This window comes from Martes martes (genome assembly GCF_963455335.1).
Source record: "Martes martes genome assembly, chromosome: 12".
Classification (NCBI taxonomy): domain Eukaryota; kingdom Metazoa; phylum Chordata; class Mammalia; order Carnivora; family Mustelidae; genus Martes; species Martes martes.
Window position 1 is genome coordinate 10,387,117 of NC_137900.1, and position 18,988 is coordinate 10,406,104.

At 49.0% G+C, this 18,988-nt stretch overlaps 1 protein-coding gene across 1 annotated transcript in view; it reads left to right on the forward strand.

The window, feature by feature from the left end:
* Positions 1–2,031: 2,031 nt before the first annotated feature.
* Positions 2,032–18,988, forward strand: part of PIP5K1B (phosphatidylinositol-4-phosphate 5-kinase type 1 beta) — a 287,921-nt gene continuing 270,964 nt past the window's right edge. Inside the window, exon 1 of the mRNA XM_080819587.1 lies at positions 2,032–2,537. The gene's annotated coding sequence lies outside the window, so the exon portion shown is untranslated. The remainder of the gene's footprint in view (positions 2,538–18,988) is intronic.

Genomic DNA, 18,988 nt, shown 5'->3' on the forward strand with positions numbered 1-18,988 from the left:
ACCAGTAACTATGTGGTCCCTCATTCCAGGAATTAATTCACCGTAATGAGCCTCATAAAGCTCTTGGTAGAGTTCCTGAGAATCCTGTTAAATACGAGTTAGCTCTCCACAAAGCCAGTGGGGAGTCCGCTTTGTGATTTGCCTCTGGACACCTAAGGCTGTTGGTGCCCATGCTTTAGAGGAGGGACTCAGTCAGTCTCTTAATGGGAAAGGGCCACTGTTTGCACACGTGTGTGCATGCATCTATATGTAATGTTTCTGACCCCCGACCCACTGTGATTTAAGTTTGGTTTTATCTGTTTTGGCCTCCCGCACATTCCCAGGAAATACTGAAAACTGGCTTTGCATTTACACTTGCTGCTCTGGGAGGCAGATTTTTCCAATCCCTGGGTTTCGGATGGGCCAGAGGGGTGAGAAGTGGAGAGGGGGAGACTGGGATCACCGTTCCCAGATTCCAGCCAGCCTGCTATTTACAGCCCTGTGGTGCTGCCCCCTACGCAGTGATTCACTGCAGGCAGAGGAAGGGTTCCTTTCTTTCTCCACCACCCCCTCTATCGACCCCAAATTGAACTTTGCTAATCCCGTGTTTCTGTTATTTATTGTTCAGGAATTGGGAGTCCAGGAACCTGTGTTCTGGCTCTTGGGCCACCTAATGTCTTCGGATCTTAGTTTTCTCTTTTGCAAAGGGAGCAAGCTGAACCAGATGTGTGCTCCTGCTCTGAGATTTGGAGAGTCTAGGATGCCAAGATAAAACCCGAACGAAGTCACAGGGTTCTCAACACACGATGCCCTAAAACTCCCAGTCATGGCCAGACACATCTAGAAGAAGCAGGTTGGGAAAACAGTCCAAGAAATAACAGATATTTGCACCACCAAGGAATTAACTGCACTCCCTTGGGAGCTGTTATTAAACCATAACAAGCTTGCCCAAGGTGGGGAGTGGGAGGTACAAAAAGATTTCAAAACCCCAAAGAGCTGTTCCATTTGCTGAGAACTTAGGGAGTATCCTTTCAATCAGAAACTGATTGTGACTCGCCAGGGCAGGGACATCTGAGGATAAGGACCATGAAGTGCTGTTCTCCCTCCAGCACACTGCATCCCAGATTTTACATCAGTGTGTTTGTTTTTTTAAACAAGGGGTAAGGAAGGAAATGGCGAGGGTGAGAAATACCACTTGCTTCCATTCATCTGGGAGAGATCCGGTAGGTACCTTTTCAGTTCCTATTAAGCAAATTTGGCGATAGCTTGCAAAACAGCATTTTTCCAAGAAGAGTCCTCAGATCTACCCCCCACCCTCTCCGCTCCCCCGCCATCCGATGACATTGCAAGGGTCCCCGCGCCCATTCAGCGCCCGCGAGAAGATTTAGTCCCCTCTCCCATCACAGCCCATTCGCTCTGGACCTCTTGACGTCCCTCCGGCCTCCCCTCCCCCGTGACCCCTTCGCCAACCTACCCTGCCTGTTGGGTAGGTCCTACTTCCTGGGAACTCCTGCTGTCATTAGAAGGGGGCACGCCGTCGCCTCGGAATCCTAGCTGTCCCTTCCTAGTGGAGGGGGCTTCTGTGCTTAAATGCGGGCGTCGCGGCAAGCAGAGTCCAGTGGGCAGGCGACCAGGCGCTGCAGAGTTCGGTGGCCTGAGGAGGGAGGATGCCCTATCCCAAACACGGCTTTTAGCGGGGCTGCAAGACTTCAGAACCGCCGCGAAGCCCTTGGCTAACCCTGGAGCCTAGGAGAAACCGGCCAGAGCTCGGGACCCGGCCCAGCCCGGCTCCCCGTGCTAGGCAGGCGGCGGCGGGACAGAGCCCCGCATCCCGGGGCACCGACTCGGGCGCCCAGTCCGACTGCGGCGGACAGTCCCGCCGCCGCTGCTGCAAACCGGCCTGGCTTCCCTGCAGGGCGTGCGGGGCTGGAGCAAGGGGGTGGAGAGAAAAGGGGAAGAGCCTGGGCGGTCGGCGGGCGGGGCCTGCAGCCTCCCCGAGGCTCGGCAGCCGCCGCGCAGACTGCTCTCCCTGCGCCTCGCTCCGACCCAGGCGCGCACGGCGGCGGGACCCGCGCCCGAGCCCGAGCCCGAGCCCGGGGGCGCCGCTGCTCCTCGGCCCCCGGTCCCCGCCGCCCCGAGCGCGCCGCGCTGAGGCCGAGCCGGGCAGCAGAGCGCTCCGGCGGCTGGGGCTTTCCGGCTGACGCTCGCCGCTCCGTCTGGCCGGAGGACTGGCGGGGAAGGAAGGGGAAAGCGGGGACACACACACACACACACACACACGCGCACACACTAGCCGCGGCGCGCGCGCATTGCACACTCGCAGCCGCGCGCCCCCGCCGAGGCGCGTCCCGGGCGAGTTTGGCCCAGCGGCTCCGGCCCGGCACCTGCCGGCTCCGCGCGCCGCGCCCCGCCCCCGCCCCGCCGACCCTCCGGCCCCTCCCGCCGCTCGCCCGCACAGATCTCCCGGCGCCGGGGGGAAGCAACTCCATCCAGATAACTTGCCGACTGTGGCGCAACTGGTCTCGACAGCAGAGGCGCCCGAATGCTGCCCGGGTGAGGTAAGTTTCCTGCGCGTCCCCGGCCCCTCCTCCCCAGACCCTCCTCCGGGGCTGGGGCTCGGGGGCTCCGCGTCCTGGGAAACCCCGGACGTCTCTGCGCTCGCACTTTGTTCGCCTTGTGCGGGGGGTAGGCTGGTGAGCAGCGGCCACCGGAGTGGGACCTTCGTTCCGCTGGGGCCACGGCTGCGCGCTCCCCGCGAGCACGGACCCGCTCGCTCACCCCCACCCCCAGCCCCGGCCGCAGTGACCCTCGGGGATCTCTCTGGGTTCGCTTAAGCGGGAGCTCCCTCCCCTCTACCGGGGAACGAGCTGAGTTTGGCAGCGGCGGGAGAGCTCTCCCACCACCCTCCCCCCCGGGCAGTAAACACAGGCGAACTTGTCAGGCGCCCCTGGGATCTCCGGAGGGGCTTGCGAGGCGGTGTTCTGGTCCTTTCTGGCGCCGGAGCCGGATTGCACAGGTGCGGTACGGTTCCAACCTAAATGCAGCAGCGGACTTCTGCGTTTCCCCGGTTCCCTCCCCCAGCCCCATCAACGTGACGCCTCAACAGCTGGGGCTGGGGGCTGGGGTGGGCGTGTGGGGGGCAAGGAGAGGGAGAATGCTGGGGTTCCATTCGTCAGGCCGGAGCCGGGAGTCCCCAGAACAGAAGACAACGAATGTCTGCTTATCTCTCTCTCATCTATGCAGATGAGCCTGTTGTGTTTCTTATCCCCCCTGCTCACTCGTCTCTGGTGCCTGGTGTTGTTGGGTAGAAACCTGTTCCAGAGAAGTTGTTTGGATAAGCTGATGAATTCTTTCACCTGGCTCTTAACAAGGACGTGCTAGTTCCTCTGATGCTCTCTGAGGGCAGAGTGTTGCAGACCCCCAGATGCCCCCCCCCCAAATCTTTGCAGGACCTTTTCAGCCTCCCCAGGCCCTACCTACCTCTAGGGTCAGGGACCCTTGAGACACTGGGTGGGCCGGCCTCACAATGTGTTCGTCTCCTGCAAAGAAAAAAAAAAAAAAAAAAAAGATCAGTCTCCCCATCTGCACTCCTGAGCATGGATTTCGGGAACCTCTTTTGCCCCTCTGGTGACAAGCGTGCACTCAGACTTCTCTCTCATTCCGTGGAAAGGCTGAAGTGCTCTGCAGTTGTTGGAGAAAAGCCTGAGGGTTGGTTTCATTACCCCTCTAATGCGATGAAGTAAAATAGTGCTCGTGGAAGCTTCAGTCAGAGCATTTCCAGCTGAGAGGAGGCCCTGGGAAAAAAATCTTTCTCAGCCAAGTCCATGCCGGTGGCAGCTCGTTGAGTAAGCATTGTGCATGGTGTCTGAGCTGAGGGGCACGTGCATTCCTGGTACAGCGATGGGAGTGGAGACTTGGAGCCCCCCCGGGAGAGGGCCGGGAAACCTGAGCCTCGCGAGGAATGACATCTTAGTGGAGAAGGAAAACTGTTCAGAACTGAGTGGTAAAACCACATTACATTTCTGTCCAAATTAAGGAGACTGGAGGGATCTCCTAATGATAGCTTGCACTTGAATCAATGCCGTGTTATTTCTGAATGCTTTTCAGTGCTTTTATTAAGTTCTGACCATTTCCGAGGGAGGCAGGGCAAAGATTTTTGACCACATACTCAGGAATAACGTGAGGCTCACAGACTGAGGGACTTATCAAGGTAATAAGTGCCTGGACTTAGAGTCACAGGCAGGTTCTCTGATAGACCCCCCCCACCCGGCCCCCATCACCGCCCAGTGCCGGTTCTGTACTTGCGGACGGTTTCCCAGTGGCCAGACGGCTTCTGCATTTATTGTGGTCTGCGCTGTCTTACTGTGAATCACTGTTCATGTTTGACGGGTGAGGAGACTGAGGTTCAGACGGGGATGTTTTCTGGGGTATCCTGTCTAAGCTAGTGAAGGTTACAAAGCTAGAACTCAGAGCTCTTGATGTCCGGTCTATGGCTTTGCAGATCATGCCATTGGCCCACTTCTGATGGTGGGGAGGAGACAGGATGGATACTGCAATACACCGGGGGCTGTTCCTCGTGCCTGCCAGTGATGAGAGTTCCAGTTCTGGGACTCTGTTTGGCTGTATGACCCTGGGGCCAAATCATATCACCTCTGAGCCTCAGGTGTCCCATATATGAAACCAGAGATTCATAATGAATCATCTTTCTCTTTCTAGTTTCACCATTCTATTTAGCTAATTTTCTGTTCCACTTGTGATTTACTCCCCCATCCCCTTGACGCTGTCCCATTTAGTGAAGGGAAGACATTTCCAGGGCACTTTAGCTTAGCATCTATATTGTTCAGTGTTATTACTTGACTTGGAAATGTCCCAGTGGGCTGATCTACTCTAAAATAGGTATCAAGATTCCCTCGAATATCCCAGTCGATGCATACCTTTATTTATTTTTAGGCTTGGAATTTGTGTATAGTAAGTACTCAATAAATCGCCACTGAACGAAGGGGGTGAATGAGATCCCTCATAAGGAAAACACATGCTGTAGAACAAAGCTTCGCATCATGTAAATTCCCAGCATCTGCTGACCCGTAAGGTAATTTACCTGCAAGAGGTGCACCTCTTGAAGCTGGCACGTACAGGTGCTTTTGTTGATGTTTTTCCTGAACATATCCTATAAAGAAGAGTTTTTCTTTCTCCGTGTAGACAATAGACTCATGTCATCTCTGTCATGCTCCTTTGCCTGCCTCCCCTTCCCTTAGTTTTCAGTATTGTGTAGCTGGCTGAAAGACACATTCCTAGAAATTGACTTGCGCCCTTTTATGAAAGAGTTAGTCTTGAAATGGGGAAACCAACCACTTTCCCCCCCCCCCCCCCGAGTAAATTTCAAGCAGCTGCTAATACTGGCTGGTGGTTTCAGAGAGGAAACCTAATTAACAAAACCAACCTAGTTTCTGTTCCCCTTTAAGGGTCTTCTTTCCATCCCTCCCTCCTATATACGCAAAAGTTGTGTTTTCATTTTCAGAAGAGGGATGAGGAAGAAGTAGAATGGTTCTTAAATATTATTAACAGATCCAGCCATTGGAATTGAGGTATGTCTTTGTGATAAAGAAATTACATGTTAAATAGTTCAGAGACTGGCCCTCTTTACGGGTAGGACAACTGAGGCATAGAGAGGTGAATTGGCTTGCTGGGGGTCACACAGAAGTTTAGCAGGAGGAGCAGAGCTAATGTGGAATTTTTTTTTTTTTTAGATTTTATTTATTTATCTGACAGAGATCACAGTTAGGCAGAGAGGCAGGCAGAGAGAGGGGGAGAAGCAGGCTCCCCGCTGAGCAGAGAGCCTGACACTCGGGGCTTGATCCCAGGACCCTGGGATCATGACCTGAGCCGAAGGCAGAGGCTAATTTAACCCATTGAGCCACCCAGGCGCCCCTAATGTGAATTCTTTTTTTTTTAAGATTTTATTTATTTATTTGACACAGAGAGATCACAAGTAGGCAGAGAGGCAGGCAGAGAGAGGGAGAGGGAAGCAGGCTCCCCGCTGAGCAGAGAGTCTGATGCAGGACTCGATCCGAGGACCCTGAGATCCTGACCTGAGCCAAAGGCAGCGACTTAACCCACTGAGCCACCCAGGCGCCCCCTAATGTGGAATTCTTGAGAAGGTTCGTATTTAAGGTTTTGCTGGGAATTCTATGGTGAAGGTGCATTTTGAGTTTTAGAAATCATGGAGGTTAAAGGAAAACTTCTGTTTGCTAATACTTATTAGTGAAGGAGCATAATTTTAAATGATTTAGTATTTATATTTTTAAATGTTCTCATCCAAGCAGTTACCATTAAAGAGAAAATATTTGTCTGTTTTCATCTCGTCCCTGTGATTCTCTTCACTTACGTATATCACCAGACTCAATTAATACTTTGTCCCAACCAGTGCTGGAGGAAAGGGAACTATTTGAATAGAAATACAAATGTATGGTGGTTTTCCAAGCTTCTCTTCCTGGTAAATAAAGCCAGAAGCCAAAGGTGGCACCGCCATACAGCCGGTAAAGTCATAAATATGTATACATTTCATTTGCATTTTCATTTTACTTGTACTTGAGTGAAATGGTGAGTCAGAACATTTGATATCCTGGGGAAAAAAATACCTTTTTTTTCTTTTTTTTTTAACACTATGGCTAGAACCTTCATTAGCGACACTGTAAAATATCAAGTCTTAAATGTATTTGTTGCAGAAACCTGTTCTTTGTATCAAATCTATTAACTGGAGTTGGAAAGAGTCCTTTTCTTTAAAAAACTGTCCAGTTAGAACTGTACATTATGTAGCTTAGCTGTTCATTTGTGGACTATTTTATGGCAATGCTAAATGCCAGGCGAGTCAGAGAGGGAGGAAACCTAGCCTTCTGTTTTAATATTTTTCTTTGAGGGGCTCCTGGTGGCTTAACGCGTCTGCCTCCGGCTCAGGTCATGACTGCAGGGTGCTGGGATGGAGCCCCACTTGCGGGGGGGGGGGGGGCGGGGGGGGGGTCCCTGCTCAGCGGGAAGCCTGCTTCTCCCTCTCCCTCTAACCCTCCCCCTTGCTTGTGCTGTCTTGCAAATGCTCTCTCTCAAATAAAATCTTCAGAAAATTATATTTTTTCTTAAAAAAAAAACCCTCTAAACTTAATCTGATGAAATTTTTGAAATATTGAATAGTAAGTAATTAGCTGCCATTGATCAAGTAAGTACTTTATTCAGCCTGGTTCCTTTCGATATAAAAGAGGAAACTGGAGAAAACAGGCTGGATTTTGTGCATCCCCTTCTCAGTTGTATCTACTTTTGTCTAGTTTCACCAGAGGTGGATAAAGGAGATGGTGAAAGAGTAAAGTACAGGAACCCTACTCAAATGGGGTTACTCCTGGGGAATGTAGATTTCAAGTACGGATAATAATTGGAACATGGTTCCATGTTTGCTCAACAGCAACCCCCCACCCCCACCGTCCCGCCGGGCATTATTTTGAGGTCCAAACCTCTACTTGAAGGGGCAGCTCCCTGACGTACACGTTCCTCTTGTAGAAAGTTTTCTGTGTTGCTAATGGGACTGAGTAAACAACAGGTGTGCGGTAGGTTTTGGGGAGTTTGCATAGTGGGTGAGCGAGTTCTTGAGACTTGTTTTCTCTAAGGGTTTTAGAAAGTCCCTCGGAAAATGGTGATGAAGTGTAGGGCACTCAGTGGACAGTATCGCTCCCACAGAAACTGGGCATGTGGGTTTTTCAAGCCGAGGTTCTTCGGGCAAGGGTTGGACTTACAAGCACTGGGGGCCTAGAGAGTGTAATTACCTTAAATTGGAACTAACGTTGTGGGGCAAAAGGTAGGACCATAAAAAAATTTATTTTGTAGGGAAAAGGTGATACTTAAGCCTTTGTATCCGGGAATGCTGAGCAAGGGATTTGGGAGGCGCATGGAATTATGGCGAGCCATAAAAACCCATTTCTTTGCTTGACAGACTGGCCCAAGAAATCCAGTAGATTGACCATGCTGGGTAGTGGGCTTTCAACATTTAATACACGCTTTCTTCTTTCTTAACTTTTTCAACCATGCCTGCCATCGTGATCTTTGGATCTTTGGGCGTAACAATTTTCAATCAAGAAAGGAAACAAAACAGCAGCAATAAAAAGCGACGCTGGGATGTGCTTGAGGGAGTAGTAAGCATGTCCTAGGTGTTTCGCTAATATTTGTCAATGGGAAGGTTAGGCATGTTTTATTTATCTTTGTATTCTTGGAACTTGGCACTCTGCCTGGCACATGGTAGGGATGTAAAAATGTGCACTGAACAATTTATGCATTCAAACAGGTGTCACTCTTCAAAACTCCAGGACATTTCATAATTATGCGAATGATTTTATTGTTTTTCAGACTGTTTTAGAAATATCATTTGTTTCAATCCTTGCTTGTGGTCCTTTTCATCATAAATAGGGTTCATTCACCAGACCGCCAGCCTTTTTTTAACCAGCATGCCTATGAATGATCTTTTTTTTTTAACCCTTTCTTTATCAGAAATAATAATCTGAATATAAAATGTATTCTTCCTTTTATTAGTATTTTTTAAGATTTTATTTGTTTATTTGACAGACAGAGATCACAAGTAGGCAGGGAGGCAGGCAGAGAGAGAGAGAGGGAAGCAGGCTCCCCGCCTAGCAGAGAGCCCGATGCGGGACTCGATCCCAGGACCCTGAGATCATGATCTGAGCCGAAGGCAGTGGCTTAACCCACTGAGTCACCCAGGCGCCCCCTTCCTTTTATTATTTACAAGCATCAGATAAACGTATTTTTAAAGCCCCCGGAGTGGCTGAGTAGTGAGTTTGGCTCAGGTACACAGGCAGGAATGGACTTTAAGCTTCTCTAAGTTAATCAGTTTAAGTGTCGTCTCCTCCGGGCGACCTTGGCCTTCTCCACTCATCTAACCTAACATCTTCGTATGTTTTCTTTACTTAGCACCGTGGGTACTGAGACATGTTTCTTACACACTGGATGCCTGTACTTACGGGTCCTCCCAGGACCCTGTTTTCCTGTCCCCTCTGCTCCAACTCACATTCAACTCTAGAAGGTCCCGGAGGGCAGAGACCATGGTTCTTTCACACTGTTTTTCAGGCATTTGGTACCAAGTAGGTGCCCAGTAAATATCTGAATGAAGGAGGGAGTCCCCTTCATCCTGTCAAGGCGAACTGGGCCACCACGGAGGTCACTCAGGCGGAAAGGTTCCGCTGTGAAGAAAGTTCTTCAGGGCTGGCTGTGGTCGCTCCTGTGAGAAGGACAGCTGGGTCCTGCAGGAGGAGCGAGCAGTGCTGGCTTCGGTGGAGAGATCCTGGTGTGAGGCTGAGGCAGGGTCTCTGTTCCTTTTCGTTTACTCCGAGGGGAATGGTAGTGAGCTGATAAGTCGAACTTATCAAGCATGAAACAGAACATTCCAAACTGTTAAAACGGGGCCTGCAAGTTCCTAAGGTGTCAGCGTGTCGTTCATAATTAAGACAGCTTGTGATAATCTGCAAGGCAAATCCTAGGGCACCTCAGGTAGAAAACTTCCCCAACTCCCCTGATTTTTCTTTAAATGTAGGCCCCACCAGGGACCGGCGCAGGGAGAAGGCCAGGGCAGGGGTTCTCAGGTGTGGCGGGACATTGGCGGCAGCATCACCCGGGAACTTGTTGAAATTCCCCTAGAGTACCCCAGGCCTGCCCAATCAGAGACTTGGGGGTCCGGGGTGGGGGCTCTACAGGAACCTGAGTGCGAGTTGGTCTCTGGACGATGCTGATGTCACCCCAGTATTGGCAGGAAGTGTTGGATCTGTTGCTCAAGATATAAGCCATGGAAAGCACTCGGTGTTTCAGGTGACTCCTGGGGTGTGTGGAGAGGGTACCATCCGCCTGCTTCTCCCGAAATTCTGGGGGAGAGAGAAAAACCAGTCCTGGCTTTTCTCAGAGCCGTATGGATCACAAGAGAACCACCTCCTGTGACTGGCGTGGGGGTCTTGACTTCAGATGGTCCACAGAAGCTCTTAAGATGGTTGTGGTCCTGCCAAGTGATGGGTCCTCCTAGGGCTGAGAGATACACCAGGGTACGTGGGCAACGAGGGGTAAGACATGCTCTATGCCTAATTTACGTTTGGATGTTGCTGCAACAGGTTACCAGGTAGAGGAATGATTGTATGAGCTGTGGGTGGTCTCGGAAGAGGAAACCGTGGTATTCTGACCATTTTCAGAACATTTTAAGTCAGTTCAATGTGCTAGATACTGGCGGATTGCTTGGCCGGGACAGTACCAGGTGCTGCGGGGTCAGGAGGAGGAGATCTAAACACGGTCTGGCTCGGCTTGGCCGAGAACTTACTGTGCTCCAGGCACTTCTGAGATGCTGTTTGTTTCCTCTTCACCGTGCTCCCGAGCGCAGGCCCAGCATCCCCGCGGACGGTGGAGGAAACTGAAACCTATTCGGATTATAAGGCACCCGTGAGCACAGAGCCTGTAAGGGGTGGTGCTGAGGGCCTAGTCATGGTTTTGCTGATTTTGAAGCCACATTCTTCTCTTTGCTTCATGCTGGTGCACCCCAAAATGCAGTTCTGGAAGAGGAGATTTAAAAAAGGAAGACCCAAGTTGATCTAAAATCTGGTTCTCCAACCGGGGCCTCTCTAAGAGATCTAGGTGATGGCACTGACATTGTTCTTGTACTTGGGTATCTCAAAGGCCTCCCACATTTCCCATGGCTAAGGCCAGAAGACTGGTTTTTTCCTCCCCATACCTGGTCCTCTTGCCAGTTCCTTCACTCCGCGGTGGGCACCAAGCCACATGGGACAGAAACTCGGGAGCCATGCGTGACCCCACGACATCTCAGCCCTCCCGTCTTCCTGTTGCGTTTGCTTCCGGGACTCCTCCCCACCCCCAACCTCATTCGTATGCATCTCATCGTTCTTGCTGATCGCATCCTAATCCAGCTTCTCCACTCTCTGCTGGGCTCTAGCCGCAGCCGGCCGGGCTTCTGGGTCCTCTCTGGCCCTGCCCTCATCCGTCACCCAGACTGTGGCCAGGGGCAGTAGAGGTGGCCGCAGGGGACCCTGGACTCTGCTGGGCGGATCCTTCCCGACCGTCTGCGTCCGAGCCCTCCTGGAAGCAGACACACCCGGGTCTGTGTGGCTGTCCAGGGAGGGGGCCTGGCAAGCTGCCGCGTGGTCTCAGAGGACTTGCTCCTCCAAACCAGTCTTCGCACGTGGCTGTTGAGTTACTCAGTCGCACCTGAACCGGCAGCCGAAGAGACTCTGTCTGCCTTGGTTCTAGCTGCAGTAACAGAGCACTGTGGTCAGGGTGGCTTTCTGAGCCCAGCAGTGTGTTTCTGACAGTCATGGGGGCTGCTGTCCCCGACCAGGGTGCCCATGGCTGGCTGCGGGCTGCTGACGTCTCGTTGTATCCTCACTCGGTGGAAGGAGGATGAGGCGGCCCTCGGGGGTCCCTTGTTTCTGAGGGCCCTGATCGCATTCTTAAGGGTCCTGCGCTCAATACCTAATCCCCTCCCCAAAGGCCCCATCTCTTAATACAGTCTTACTGGGGGGGTGAGGATTTCCGCACACAGAAGTTTGAAGATATCGTGGAGCCTTGTATGGCCCTTTATGAATTGCATTCTGGGGGCGCCTGGGTGGCTCTGTCGGTGAAGCGTCTGCCTTTGGCTCACGTCATGATCCCACTGGGATCGAGCCCCGCATCGGGCTCCCTGCTTAGCGGGGAGCCTGCTTCTCGCTTTCCCTCTACCTCTGCTCTCCCTGCTTGTGCTCTCTCTCCTTCCAACAAAGAAAGAAATAAAATCTTAAAAAAGAAAGAAAGAAAGAAATGCATTCTGTGCTGAAAGCCAGCATACAGAGACCTACAAATAACAAATATATTCACAAGAAATTTTCACGAAAGTACACTTTAACAGTACCCCATGAGATGCATTTTGGTATTTCTGGATATGTTCCTTCCCACTTACAACCTCTAGCAAACTCTGATCCCGACCCGCCACATGGATTTTACTCCCCAGGGGTGGGCCGAGACCTGGGATCTGGAAAGCCCAGATCTTCTCTGTCCTCCGCTGCGGTGCTGCCCGTGCAGGGGCCCAGACCGAGGCCTGCGCTCACTGAGGAGCTGACCCTGACTCCTCAGCCAGTGCTCTTTCGTCTCGTCTGGGCACAGGGAGGGCCCTCTGCAACGTTTCATTTCTGTCAAGAAATCATGGTAAAACTGGTAGAGTAGGCGTCTGATCCAACCCGGAAATGGGGAAGACTCACTTAGGAGGCTGCCCTGTCTGTTCTCCAGGATGAATAAGCTAGCGTGTTGGAACACAGCCTTGAAACTGGGGTATGTCTGTACTTCTTCATATAATGCTCACCTGAAGGTTCATATGCATGTATTTTAGGAAGAACCTAAATACTAATAAGAAAAAACAGACTCTACTTGAAAAATATGTTAAGGGGCACCTCAGTGGGTCAGCCGGTTAGGCATCTGCCTTCAGCTCAGGTCATGATTCTGGGGATCGAGCCCCACATTGGGCTTCCTGCTCAGTGGGGAGTCTGCTTCTCCCTCTCCCCCACCCCCCACGGCTCATGTTCTCTTTCTTTCAAATAAATAAATAAAATCTCTAAAATAAATAAAAATATGTTAAGAACAATTTAACTTTTTTTCTTTTTTCTGCCGGAAATTCACTGAGGCACGGAGTGTCTCCATTTGAATTTGCTGTTCAAGCACAAAATGCAAAGAGCCTTAAGCTAGGGGCCTCTTGGCGACTCAGACTTTGGGGCAAGCTCTTTTACTTCTGGAGTAAATTTCTTGATTGCTGATGGTTTGCTTGCTCCTTTAAGTGTCATAATTTATTAAAGCTGGTGTTTGCAAAGAAAATTTCTCCCAAGTTGTCACAACCTTCCCCAATTCTTGGAAAGATTATATAGAGCAAAGTGTGTCTTTTATGGTCTCATAAAATGGTGGCTTTTGGATCTACTCAGGGATGAAAAGCTCTTTGCTCCCGTACCAACCGGCCCCACTTTACTGTCTTTGAAAATCACACCTGCCTTTTCTTGATTTTTTTTTTTTTTCCTTTTGCCCTTGATTTCTGTGACTTTGAGCAGTGATAGTCCCTTCATTCATTGTTTGCTGCTGAGAAGCTGCTGTGATCTTGGGAACCAGATAACACCCATATTGTCTGAATTGTGTTTGCCAAATAAATTCATATTCATTGAAATTGATTTTTTTTTTTTTTAACAAGAGAAAAAAGTTTTTGAGGGAGGGCCGCAAGAGTTCTATTTGTACGGCAAAGTGGCTCGAGTCATTTCTCATTCACTCCATTTACTGGCCAATAAAGAACATGTTTTTCTTACGTCTGTTTCAGGGCAGTTCAGGTAGATCAGTTGCTACCTTCAGGCTGAGATATTCATGGTTTCTTTTTTCTCTTTATAAAGTATGCATTTACTGCAATATGGCGCAAAACACACTTCTATAGACTTTCATTTAACTTAAACAGAGTTGTAATTTTGGGGTGTGTCGATAACTGTTTCAGTTTTAGTGTCTGATGCTTTTAGAGGGGGTAGATTACCAAAGGCATTTCTCTTCCCATGGGAGAAATGGCATAGAAAATCCCCCCAAATTTCCTGATGTCCATCTTCCATCGGAAAATGAACTTATGTTCCTGCAATAAAACAAGAAAGGTGAATATGAGAAATTTAACTTTTTTTTTTTTTTTTTTGAAATGTAACTTCTTTAAGGAGTGATGTGAACCACACTCTTCCTAGGCTTACGATGCGTTACCCAGAAACAAAAACCAAGTGTTGTTGCCTTTGCGAGCTGTTTTTGAATGATGCCCTTAGACTGTTTTTTTTCCTCCAAGACATGCTGTTCAGACAGAGTAAAGATTTGTGGGAATGGGTCAGGTGGGAAGTCTCTCATGTGAAGGGTTAAGCGAGAAACTTGACTTTTGTTTAGATTTGTAGAAACCAATGGAAATTTGGCTTTTAAGGTTTGCATACGGTTGGGCTCCATTATGTAGCTTTGCAGTTTCTACAAAACTCCCTGTCCAACGTGGCGGTTTGTTAAGATAAACATGGGGATCATTGCATTTGGTGCTACCTTTATATAAGAAAGAGTCCCTTTCTGTGTAATGAGAAGACTTCTGGAAGCATTATAGAACTCGGTGTTAAGTGTCCCCCATGCGTGCCTCACAGCTTCGGAGGTGATGATAGACAGTCCTTGTGGTTACATTTTTACTGGTTTCTTCTTTGTCTGCCTCCTTCACGGGAAGGTGGTTTCCCCAAGGGGAGGGACTGGGTTCTGGCCACTGTTGTATTCCCAGCACCTACTTTGGTGTTCAGTGCAGAGAGGCTTCTCTGTTAACATTGGTCGGATGGACGGATAAATGATTTCCTTAAGCCAGAATGGTCTTTTTTCAACTTCCCAGCTAACCTGCCTTTTTGTAATGCTAGCAGTCTAGCCTCTAGCTTTACCATTGCTCCGTGTTCTTTTCCCAACCAGCAGCCTTGTTTAAGGCCAGATTTCCCCTTCTTCTTCTTCTTCTTCTTCTTTTTTTTTTTTTTTTTTTTGGTATCCCTTGTTACATGGCCAGAAGCTTTCAGAACAGTTGAGGAACTCAGCCTCACTCGTCCACTCTTGTGATCCCAACTCTCAGCCTTTGTGAAAAGTACCTCTAGGATTCTGACTTGATTCTAGATTCTATGATAGATTATAGATTATATTATAGGTTGGCATTGTAGATTATATCAGCTATCCTCGTAGCTGGCCCCTTTTAAAAAACTGAAAATATGTCCCTTCCCAGATTCTAAATTTGCTTCCAAGGTACCCGCGTCCTTTTTGCTGACTTCCAGAATTTTAGCAGACTTTTGTTTTGCTCATCCCGGTTTCTGTGCAGCTTCCAAGTCCTAAGGACTTCGAGAGAAACACACCCTTCTTTCTCCTCACTTACATTTCCTCTATGAACGCCTCTTGCCCGGTCTATTGGAACAGCTCCCCAAATGGCTTCCATACCCCCCTTCCTTTAAGTATTCATAATGCCTGCCATTAGAGATTCGAGTTTTGGCATCATCAGACCCCAGATGCTTAGATGATCTGCTGTGCCTGTGCTGTGGTTTGGTCCACAAAACCATCCACAGTCTGGCCCTTGTGGACCATTCATCCTCAGTATTGTCGCTGTCATCCTTGTAGGAGTATGATGTGCCCGCAGGTGCCACTTCTCAAACTTACTGTGTACCAGCCACAGCGCAGAAGAAGATATGAAGTCCTGAAGGTTTTCAATGCATTTTGAGCCCTGTAGTCACGTGATGGGTAGGGCGGGTACCGTGGACGGAGAAAGGGCTGCAAGGGGCTGTTGGGGCCAGACCTGGGACATTTTTTCAAAGCTGTGATCACGAGCCCAGTGTTGAACGTGCGTTGGAGATACCTGTGGGGTGTCGAGGTGGAGGGTGGCTGTAAGGGGAGAGGTCTGTGATGGGAACACTGGGCGTGATGGTCCTTGGCTGTGGGCAGTGATTCGGGTCATGGGAGTGGATGAGTAGAACACCCAGGTCTAGAAGGCAGCGCCACGGGTGTGGCTGTAAGGAGAGAGCCCCAGGATGGAGACAGCCTTACGATGTCTCACCAGTGTCTAAAGCCACGGGACGAAACGAGACTTCACCGGAAGGGTTTAGAGACAAAGAAGAGAAGACGTCTGAGAACCAGCATCATTCCCTGATCTTTCTTTGATTTTTTTTCCTCCATACCTTGGCTTATCACGTTCATTCTTACTGAATCGTAGGTTTTCTTCTCCGTTTGAGGAAGTGGCCTCAGAGTTTCATGAGGCCACCTACATCCCAGGGTTTGGGAGAGCTGTCGATGCCGCTGATTCCTGCCCTCGGTTGCCCTGACGCCACTTCTCAGGCCCACATCCCCTTTGGCTTCCTGGCTCTTCTGGCTCTTGACGGAGCTTTCCCTCCAGGCTGACTTTTCATTTGTTCTCAGCTTATCTTTCCAAGCAGACTTGGAGTCCTGACAACAGGGACCACATCTTCTCTCGCTTCGTGTCTCCCACCCGGCCTGACGGCTCCAGTGTCTTCGGCTCCCACGGCTTGTTACTGACCTTTATTCTCCTTTAGAAGAATGAAGTAGAAGGACGAGTAACTCCAAGTTCTATAAGGATTTGTATCAATTTATGCACTTTGAGCTAACTTGAAGGTGCTTGCTTACAGTGTGTTTGTAGCTAGAATGTTCTATTTCTCCCTGGGGAGGAAAAAAAAAAGAGAGAGAGAGAGAAACTTAATTTATAAAAAGGTCTACAAAACCAGTACAGAATCCTTGTAATTTGTTATTCTTAGTATTTGAAACTTTGAGCGGAAGGGAAGCTATCTTTTGGCGACTCCCCTGCCCCTAGTACTACTTAGGGCAAGCAGAGTTTATCTCCTGGTTTCCCTGGGTCGTGCTTCCTGTGTTTTTAGACATTTTGCATACATTTGCACAGGCTGAATCTGGAGCAGCAAGGGCCCTGGTGGGAGAATCAGGGATTCCGGCTGGCTCTGCCCTTCTCCTGACATTTTGGTGACCTCTGCTCAAGTGACTTGACCTCTTCTATGGAATAGCCACCCCCCCCCACCCCATTTGTTGAATGAGAATTGATAGGCCAGCTCCTGGCTAATTCAAAGGCATGTTGTGAGGCCAAGTGAAATGAAGGCCTTTGAGGTTCTTAGAACAAAAGCTCCATGTACATTATTTCGTAAGACTTACAGGTCAAGCTCCGGACAGCCACATTTATAGCCCTTGGGTAAGCAGATCTGAAGCATAGGGTGTAGCATCTGGTGTGCCCCACTTCTCATGAAAGAAGCCTTCTCCTTCCTTATTCCCAGGGGCCAAGGGTGAGAAGTGGGATGCTTGGCTCAAGTCTGATCAGAATTTAAATGCATCCTCAGCATGGGTGAGGAGGCCGACATACCTTTATCTTTAAAAAGAGATGAGTCTTGGATATGGAGGTTCGTTGAAGAAAGCCAAACTCATGTTTACCTGTCAAGGAAACAGAACACTGGTAGGCAACAGAAAGTTCATATGATAGATTCCAAACTAGGATAGATGCTCGTCGTAGGAAGCATTGCTTCCTTCATTGCTTAGTCGGATTAGATTGTATGGTGTATGGCTGTCGTTGTCCTACCTGACAGAGCACCTAACTCCATGCCTCACATACTGAGACATCAGTGTTTCAGTTAGTGCCTGGTTAGGTGGAACAGGAGAAGATCCTAGAAGTCATCCAGAAGACGCTTTGAAGACTTACGGAATCTTGAAGGTTGTTTGAGGCTAATGGGACATTCCTTAAATGAGAAATCAAATGAAAACGGGATGATGGCAAAATTTGTAGTCTGATGACCCGTATCAAATGGCAGAGGGGTTTGGCTGGAGTTCCTGACGTGGGTGATAGCAGAGGGAGAATGACGGGAATGCGTGAAGTGTTGCAGGAATGGGGTTATGACAGTGGATCTGTAGTCATGACTTCGGGTCAGAGACACAATTTTAATTCCTTGCTTCGCCTGGCAGTTGGCTTGGCGACATAATCATAGTCACACAGGTGCCCTCTCTTGGTTTTCTGCGCTTAGGGTCAGACTGTGGCCTAAGCGTGGTGGACTTGGTTCTGCACGCAGGCAAGATGGCAGATAGTAGCAGCCTCAACAGGGTAAGAGCATAATCGACAGAAGCTGGGATGATGTCGAAGCAGGGAGGGGAGAGAATAAATGCGCAAATGTCCTCATTTTCTAAAATGGCAGAGTAGGACAGGATTTTTAAAAGTGGGTGGAATTCTAGAGTTGTGCCATCTTGCTTTCCCACCAGCGGTGTGTGAGAGTTCCAGTTGCTTCGTATCTTCATCGACGCTTGGTGTGCGCCATCTTTAGCATTTTTGATGCTCTGATTGGCGTATAGTGGGGGTTCGTTGTGCTTTTAAATCATGTTTCCTTAGTGGCTAGTGATGTCGAGCGTCTCCTTGTGTGTTTATTTGCCATCCTTCCGTGTTCTTTGGTAAGGTGCTGAACCCACATATTAATTTCAGTAACATTTTTGTGACGTGCCTTGATTTTTTTAGATAGACAATCATGTTGTCTGTGAATAAAGGCAGTTTTGGTTCAAAGAAAAGAATTGGTGGAAATGCAAATGAAGACCTGAGTACTTAAAATTAGGAAGGTGGTGAACAGAGGAAATAAAATATTATGAGGAAAATCCTTGCGGTGAGCCAAGAATAAGACATTTAAGCATTTTTTTTCAAGTTATGGAGATGACTCCTAAGAAACCAAACCAGAAAATTCTGAGAAGAGTTGTCTTGGAGGCATTGTGGTGGGAACAGGGAGATCAGGAGGGGCTCATTCTCCTGAAGTTTTCTCTCTCATTTGATACGTTACCTTGCACATGCACGTCTTTGATAAATCACGGGTATATTGGGAATTAGAACATAGAGATAAAAAGCAACTTGAAGCAACTAAAATAGGTCAAGTGTAATAACTGGATATCATAAAATAAGAAATGTTAAGGAACAGTCATTGATTAGAAAGTTGTAGAAGAGAAGGAAGCGCCCTTAAATGACAAAGCTGAGGAATACGTAGCATTTACTTGGGTGCTTCCTACATTCCAGGTACTTTGTAACCGATAAAACTGTGTTAACTGGTTTAGTGTCCATAGCAACCCATGAGGTAGGTACGATTATCACTATTTTATAAATGAGGAAACTGGGGCGCCTGGGTGTCTCAGTTAAGCGTCTGCCTTCAGCCCGGGTCCTGATCTCAGGGTCCTGGGATCGAGCCCCGCAAGCCCCATGTCCGGCGCCCTGCTCAGTGGGGAGTCTGCTTCTCTTTCTCCCTCTGCCCCTCCCCGCTCCTCATGTGCACACAGACTCCCTCTCAAAATAAATAGATAAAATCTTAAAAATAAAAAAAAGAATTTAAAAAAAAGTGAATGAGGAAACCATAATGTGGAGATTTTAAGCACAGTATCTGAAGCCACGTGGCCGGATTTCAGA